Source organism: Jaculus jaculus, unplaced genomic scaffold (assembly GCF_020740685.1).
Source record: "Jaculus jaculus isolate mJacJac1 unplaced genomic scaffold, mJacJac1.mat.Y.cur uX1, whole genome shotgun sequence".
Taxonomy (NCBI): Eukaryota; Metazoa; Chordata; class Mammalia; order Rodentia; family Dipodidae; genus Jaculus; species Jaculus jaculus.
The window spans coordinates 1-7,831 of record NW_025423518.1 but is presented as its reverse complement, the minus strand read 5'-3'; the positions used below and the strand labels follow the sequence as shown (position 1 = coordinate 7,831).

Sequence of the window (7,831 nt, the reverse complement as noted above, 5' to 3'; positions counted from 1 at the left end):
CAAGGACTCAAGGGGGCGGGGCTTGTAAGGTGAACCCCCACAGGAGTTTGGGGGCGTGGGCTATGGTGGAAGCTGTCAATCAAGGACTCAAGGGGCGGGCTTGCAAGGAGAACTATCACAGGAGTCTGGGGGCGTGGCCTATGGTGGCAGCTGTCAATCAAGGACTCAAGGGGGCGGGGCTTGTAAGGAGAACCAGCACAGGAGTCTGGGGGCGTGGCCTATGGTGGCACCTGTCAATCAAGGACTCAAGGGGCGGGCTTGCAAGGAGAACTATCACAGGAGTCTGGGGGCGTGGCCTATGGTGGCAGCTGTCAATCAAGGACTCAAGGGGCGGGGTTTGTAAGAGGAACCAGCACAGGATTCTGGGGTCGTGACCTGAGGTGGCAGCTGTCAATCAAGGACTCAAGGTGGCGGGCTTGCAAGGAGAACTCCCCCACAGGAGTCTGGGGGCGTGGCCTATGGTGGCAGCTGTCAATCAAGGACTCAAGGGGGCAGACTTGTAAGGAGAACCAGCACAGGAGTCTGGGGGCGTGGCCTATGGTGGCAGCTGTCAATCAATAAGCGAGGGCGGAACTTGTAAGGAGAACCCCCATCGTGGACCAGGGGCGTGCCTTGTGGTTTCAGCTGTCAATCAAAGCCTTGAGAGGGGCGGGGCTTGTAAGACCCACCTCAGTTCAGTGGGGGCGTGGCCTGTAGTGGCAGCTGTCAATCAATGGCTAGAGGTGGGCGGGTCTTGTGAGGAGAAACTGCACGCAGAATGGGGGTGTGGTCTGTGGCGGCAGCTGTCAATCTTGCTCTAGAGGGAGTCGGGGCTTGTGGGAAATGATGGAGGTCAGGGGTGTGGCAAGGAGGCACTTCCGGGGCGTGGCTTGCACGTGGGCGTGGTCAGCGGGAGGCTGGATGTGATGGGCGTGGCTAGCGATGGTGGCCGTCAATCATGCTGTGTAAAGGGTTGGGCTTCAGGTGGGAGGGACTTCCGGTGGGAGGGACTTCCGGTGGGTGGGACTGGAGGACTGTGCATTGGAAAGGGGGGGTGCCCAGTAGGCATTGGGGTGTCTGCGTTGCCAGTGGCTATTGTGGGCGGGGCCTAGGGGAGCGAACAACCTAACTGGTAGGGGGCGTGGCCTGGTGTGGCAGCGACCAATCAGGGCTAGCCGTGGGCGGGGCTTCTAAGGGGCGGGGTCGTTTGTGTCCACGGAGGCAGCTCCAAGATGGACGTCCTCGTGGGCGGGGCTTAAGCTAGGCGGGATGTCCACGGTGACGACCGTGTAGTGGGCGTGGCCAGCGTAAAAGCCAGCAGGGGGCGGGGCTTGCACGCGGGCACGGCTCTCATGAGGTGGGCACTCCGGTGCATGAGCCCGCTGGGCAGGAGCGTGGGTTAGTGGGCGTGTCTCCTGATGCCAACAGCCAATCAGGTGACGGCGGGGATGTAAAGGAGTGGGCGTGGCCATCTGGAGGCCACGCCCCCTGCCGGAAACACACACCAACACCCTCCACCCGTGTACCTGTCTTTTCACGTGTCCCCCCAGTGCTGGACGGCTGGTCGGTGTCGCGGGCGCTGACGGTGCCCGCGAGGTTGGCGCATGACGGGCACGTGGTGTTCGGCCGAGGGTCCTTCCGGGCGCTCACAGGTGAGTCCGTGGGCACGAGGGCGGGGGGCGGGGGTTGCGGGGTCCGCGTGCCAGGCGATGCCCGTGTCCGTGGCGGGGGGCACGGGTGGGGGTGGGTGGTGTGGGACGTGGCACGGCAGCCTTGGGGGGCGGGCACGCGTGCTGTCGTGGGACGGACGGACACGACGTCACACACCGCCATGGGACACGCAGACAGGTATCATGCCACGCACCGCCATGGGACAGGCGGACAGACAGACATGAGGTCACACACTGTTACCGGAGAGATTTGATTTTAGACGCCATTATGGGACGGACAGACAGACAGACATGAGGTCACACACTGTCATTGGACAGAGCTGATGTCAGACACCACTATGGGACAGACAGACAGACAGACGTGAGATCACACACTGTCATTGGACAGAGCTGATGTCAGACGCCATTATTGGACAGACAGACAGACATGAGGTCACAAACCTCCATGGGACGGAGAGACAGGTATCATGCCACACACTGCCACAGGACAGACAGACATCATGTCCCACACTGCCATAGGACAGACAGACAGACATCATGTCCCACACTATGATGGGATGGACAGACATGAGGTCACACACTGTCATCGGACAGAGTTGATGTCAGACACCATTATGGGACAGACAGACAGACAGACAGACATGAGGTCACACACTGTCCTTGGAGAGTTGATGTCAGACGCCATCATGGGACAGACAGACATGACGTTACACACCTCCATGGGACGGACAGACAGGTATCATGCCACACACCGCCATAGGACAGACAGACATCATGTCCCACACTGCCATACGACAGACAGACAGACATCATGTCCCACACTATGATGGGATGGACAGGCATGATGTCACACACTGTTATCAGGCAGAGTTGATGTCAGACACCATCATGGGACAGACAGACAGACAGACATGAGATCACACACTGTCCTTGGAGAGTTGATGTCAGACGCCATCATGGGACAGACAGACATGACGTTACACACCTCCATGGGACGGACAGACAGGTATCATGCCACACACCACCATAGGACAGACAGACAGACATCATGTCCCACACTATGATGGGATGGACAGACATGAGGTCACACACTGTCATTGGAGTTGATGTCAGACGCCATTATGGGACAGAGAGACAGACAGACGGACATGAGGTCACACACTGTCATTGGACAGAGTTGATGTCAGACACCACTATGGGACAGACAGACAGACAGACGTGAGGTCACACACTGTCATTGGACAGAGCTGATGTCAGACGCCATTATTGGACAGACAGACAGACATGAGGTCACAAACCTCCATGGGACGGAGAGACAGGTATCATGCCACACACCACCATAGGACAGACAGACAGACATGAACTCACACTATGATGAGATGGACGGACATGACGTCACACACCTCCATGGGACAGGCAGACAGGTATCATGCCACACACCGCCATAGGACAGACGGACAGACAGACATACGGTCACACACTGTCATTGGACAGATTTGATGTCAGACACCATTATGGGATGGACAGACAGACATGAGGTCACTGTCATCGGACAGATTTGAGGTCGTCAGACACCATTATGGGACGGACAGACAGACAGACATGAGGTCACTGTCATCGGACAGATTTGATGTCGTCAGACAACATTATGGGACGGACAGACAGACATGAGGTCACTGTCATCGGACAGATTTGAGGTCGTCAGACACCATTATGGGACGGACAGACAGACAGACATGAGGTCACTGTCATCGGACAGATTTGAGGTCGTCAGACACCATTATGGGACGGACAGACAGACAGAAATGACGTCACACACCTCCATGGGACGTGCAGACAGGTATCATGCCACACACCGCCATAGGACAGACAGACAGACATCATGTCACACACTATGATGGGACAGACAGACATGACGTCACACACCTCCAGGGGCAGACAGACAGGTATCATGCCACACACCGCCATAGGACAGACAGACAGACATCATGTCGTACACTATGATGGGATGGACAGACATGAGGTCACACACTGTTATCAGGCAGAGTTGAGGTCAGACACCATTATGGGGCAGACAACCAGACAGACAGACACCATTATGGGACAGACAGACATGACATCACACACCTTCATGGGACGGACAGACAGGTATCATGCCACACACCACCATAGGACAGACAGACAGACATCATGTCCCACACTATGATGGGATGGACAGACATGAGGTCAAACACTGTCATCAGGTAGAGTTGATGTCAGACGCCATTATGGGGCTGACAGACAGACAGACACAGACATGAGGTCACACACTGTCATTGGACAGAGTTGATGTCACACGCCATCATGGGACAGACAGACATGACGTTACACACCTCCATGGGACAGACAGACAGACATCATGCCACACACTGCCATAGGACAGACAGACATCATGTCCCACACTGCCATAGGACAGACAGACAGACAGACATCATGTCCCACACTATGATGGGATGGACAGGCATGATGTCACACACTGTTATCAGGCAGAGTTGATGTCAGATGCCATCATGGGACAGACAGACAGACACAGACATGAGGTCACACACTGTCCTTGGAGAGTTGATGTCAGACGCCATCATGGGACAGACAGACATGACGTTACACACCTCCATGGGACGGACAGACAGGTATCATGCCACACACCGCCATAGGACAGACAGACATCATGTCCCACACTGCCATACGACAGACAGACAGACATCATGTCCCACACTATGATGGGATGGACAGACATGATGTCACACACTGTTATCAGGCAGAGTTGATGTCAGACACCATCATGGGACAGACAGACAGACAGACATGAGGTCACACACTGTCCTTGGAGAGTTGATGTCAGACGCCATCATGGGACAGACAGACAGACAGACATGAGGTCACACACTGTCCTTGGAGAGTTGATGTCAGACGCCATCATGGGACAGACAGACATGACGTTACACACCTCCATGGGACGGACAGACAGGTATCATGCCACACACCACCATAGGACAGACAGACAGACATCATGTCCCACACTATGATGGGATGGACAGACATGAGGTCACACACTGTCATTGGAGTTGATGTCAGACGCCATTATGGGACAGAGAGACAGACAGACACAGACATGAGGTCACACACTGTCATTTGACAGACTTGATATTAAACATCATTATGGGACAGACAGACACACACTGTCATTTGACAGACTTGATATTAAACATCATTATGGGACAGACAGACAGACATGAGGTCACACACCGTCATGGGACAGACAGATATGACGTCACATACCGACCGTCATCGGACAGACTTGATGTCCGACACCGTCACGGGACAGACAGACATCATCTCACACACTATTATGGGATGGGCAGACGTGATGTCATCGGGCAGGCGTGATGCCAGACGCCATTATGGGACAGACAGACGTGAGGTCACACACTGTCGTGGGACAGACAGACAGACATGAAGTCACACACCATCACTGGGTGGACGTGACACCAGACACCGTTACAGGACAGACAGACAGACAGACATGATATCTTCACGGTTAGACAGACACGATGTCACACACCATCATTGGACAGACATGATGTCACACACCGTGACTGGACAGACATCACCCACCATTATGGGACAGACAGACAGACGTGATGCCACACACCATGATTGCACAGCCGTGATGTCACGCACCATTAGGGGAAAGATAATAATGATGTCACACGCCGTGACACGCGACATGACACCACCCGCCGTCACGGGACAGACGTGACATCGCACGCCACCGTGGGACAGACAGACGTGACGTGCCGCACCGTCACGGAGAGAGGCCGCCGGGCAGCGGGTGGATGTGCTCCCAGGTGCCGGCGATGCCCGCGTGACGCCCGTTGTGAGCCGGGCTGCCTACGGAAGGTTCCGGAAGCTCTTCCCCGACGCGGCAGGCGAAGGTCAGGCTCAGGTGGTTGTGGCTGGCCTTTGTTGCCCCAGTGACCGGGACTTCCTGTTTGGTGGCGGTGACAGACAGGTGGGCGGGATCCCGTGTTCGTCCCTCATTGGTCACCCTCCTCGGCTTGGCTGGCGTCATTAAAGTCTCCATGGATTTTCTGTCTCCGTGGCACGCTGATGCTTGCAGACCAGGGCAGTTTCCTGCCCCCACTTCCTGTGCCCATTGACTCCACTTCCTGGCTCTGGAACACCACTTCCGGTTCCTGCACAGGCCCCCCTGTCTTGTGACACAACTTCCGGCTTCTGTAGATCTCATTTCCTGTCCTTTGGAGGCCACTTCCGGCTTCTGTCGATCTCACTTCCTGTCACCATGACGCAACTTCCGGCTTCTGTAGACCTCACTTCCTGACCCTGGGAGGCCACTTCTGGCTTCTGTCGATCTCACTTCCTGTCCTTTGGAGGCCACTTCCGGCTTCTGTAGATCTCACTTCCTGTCCCTGGGAGGCCACTTCCGGCTTCTGTAGATCTCACTTCCTGTCACCATGACACAACTTCCGGCTTCTGTCGATCTCACTTCCTGTCCTTTGGAGGCCACTTCCGGCTTCTGTAGATCTCACTTCCTGTCCCTGGGAGGCCACTTCCGGCTTCTGTAGATCTCACTTCCTGCCACCATGACACAACTTCCGGCTTCTGTCGATCTCACTCCCTGTCCCTGGGAGGCCACTTCCGGCTTCTGTCGATCTCACTTCCTGTCCTTTGGAGGCCACTTCCGGCTTCTGTAGATATCACTTCCTGTCACCATGACACAACTTCCGGCTTCTATCGATCTCACTCCCTGTCCCTGGGAGGCCACTTCCGGCTTCTGTCGATCTCACTCCCTGTCCCTGGGAGGCCACTTCCGGCTTCTGTAGATATCACTTCCTGCCACCGTGACACAACTTCCGGCTTCTGTAGACCTCACTTCCTGACCCTGGGAGGCCACTTCTGGCTTCTGTAGATATCACTTCCTGCCACCATGACACAACTTCCGGCTTCTGTCGATCTCACTCCCTGTCCCTGGGAGGCCACTTCCGGCTTCTGTCGATCTCACTCCCTGTCCCTGGGAGGCCACTTCCGGCTTCTGTAGATATCACTTCCTGTCACCGTGACACAACTTCCGGCTTCTGCCGATCTCACTTCCTGTCCTTTGGAGGCCACTTCCGGCTTCTGTAGATCTCACTTCCTGTCCCTGGGAGGCCACTTCCGGCTTCTGTAGATCTCACTTCCTGCCACCATGACACAACTTCCGGCTTCTGTAGATATCACTTCCTGTCATCATGACACAACTTCCGGCTTCTGTAGATCTTACTTCCTGTCCCCGATGCCACCTCCCATGCCGGGGGACATGACTTCCTGGCCCAGCCCAGCACTCCTGGCGTCCTTGGACAGCGCCCAGAGGTGGCTCCCTCCCCCATCTCCTGGTCCCGTGAACCCCACTGTCCGCAGGACCCCACTTCCGGTCACTGGTGTGGCCACGTCCTCTCCTGTGGGCGCCACCGCTGACCTTTGGGGAGGCCCCTTCCTGTCTCCGGAGCACTGCTTCCTGTCTTCAGGACCCCACTTCCTGTCCCGGGGCGTGTCGCTTCCAGCCCTGGGGACCCCACTTCCTGTTCTCAGGGCAGCACTTCCGGTTCCTCCGCGTGGCCGGGTCCCTGGGGGAGGCTCTTCCCTCCGCTTCCTGTTCCTGGGGAGGCGACTTCCCGCCCCCGGGGGAGGGGGAACTTCCTGTTCCTGGTGTCCTTGGCCGGTGGCTCCGTCCGTCCCGCCGTCAGCGGCCTCTGTGCTGGAGGGGATGGTCTTAGCTTGCCCGGTGGCCTGCTTCAGGGTGTTCTAGAACCTTCCAGAATGTTCCAGAGCCTCGAGGCGTGCTCCAGAACCCAGCATTCTTTCCACGCGTGGGGTGGGCGGGGCAGTTCTAGAGCACACTGGGAACCGGAGGAGCGTCCCCGGTGTAGAGCCTTCTGGAACATTCTGGAACCTGGAAGTCTTCCGGGAAACAGCGAGCTCCTTGTGGACGTGGGGAGGGCGGTTGTTCTAGAACCTACTGGAATATTCCAGAGCCCAGGGGGGTGTTTCTGGACCCAAGGCTGGGTGAGCGCTTCTAGAATGTACTGGGATATCCCGGGGCGCCAGAGGAGCGCTTAAGAACCCGGTGGGCTATCTCCGGACAC

At 56.5% G+C, this 7,831-nt stretch overlaps 1 long non-coding RNA gene across 1 annotated transcript; it reads left to right on the top strand.

The window, feature by feature from the left end:
* Positions 1 to 1,588: 1,588 nt before the first annotated feature.
* LOC123457598 lies at positions 1,589 to 5,784 on the top strand. The gene is made up of 2 exons (XR_006635075.1): positions 1,589 to 1,631; positions 5,376 to 5,784. It is a non-coding gene; the product is annotated as an uncharacterized LOC123457598 (long non-coding RNA).
* Positions 5,785 to 7,831: the final 2,047 nt, after the last annotated feature.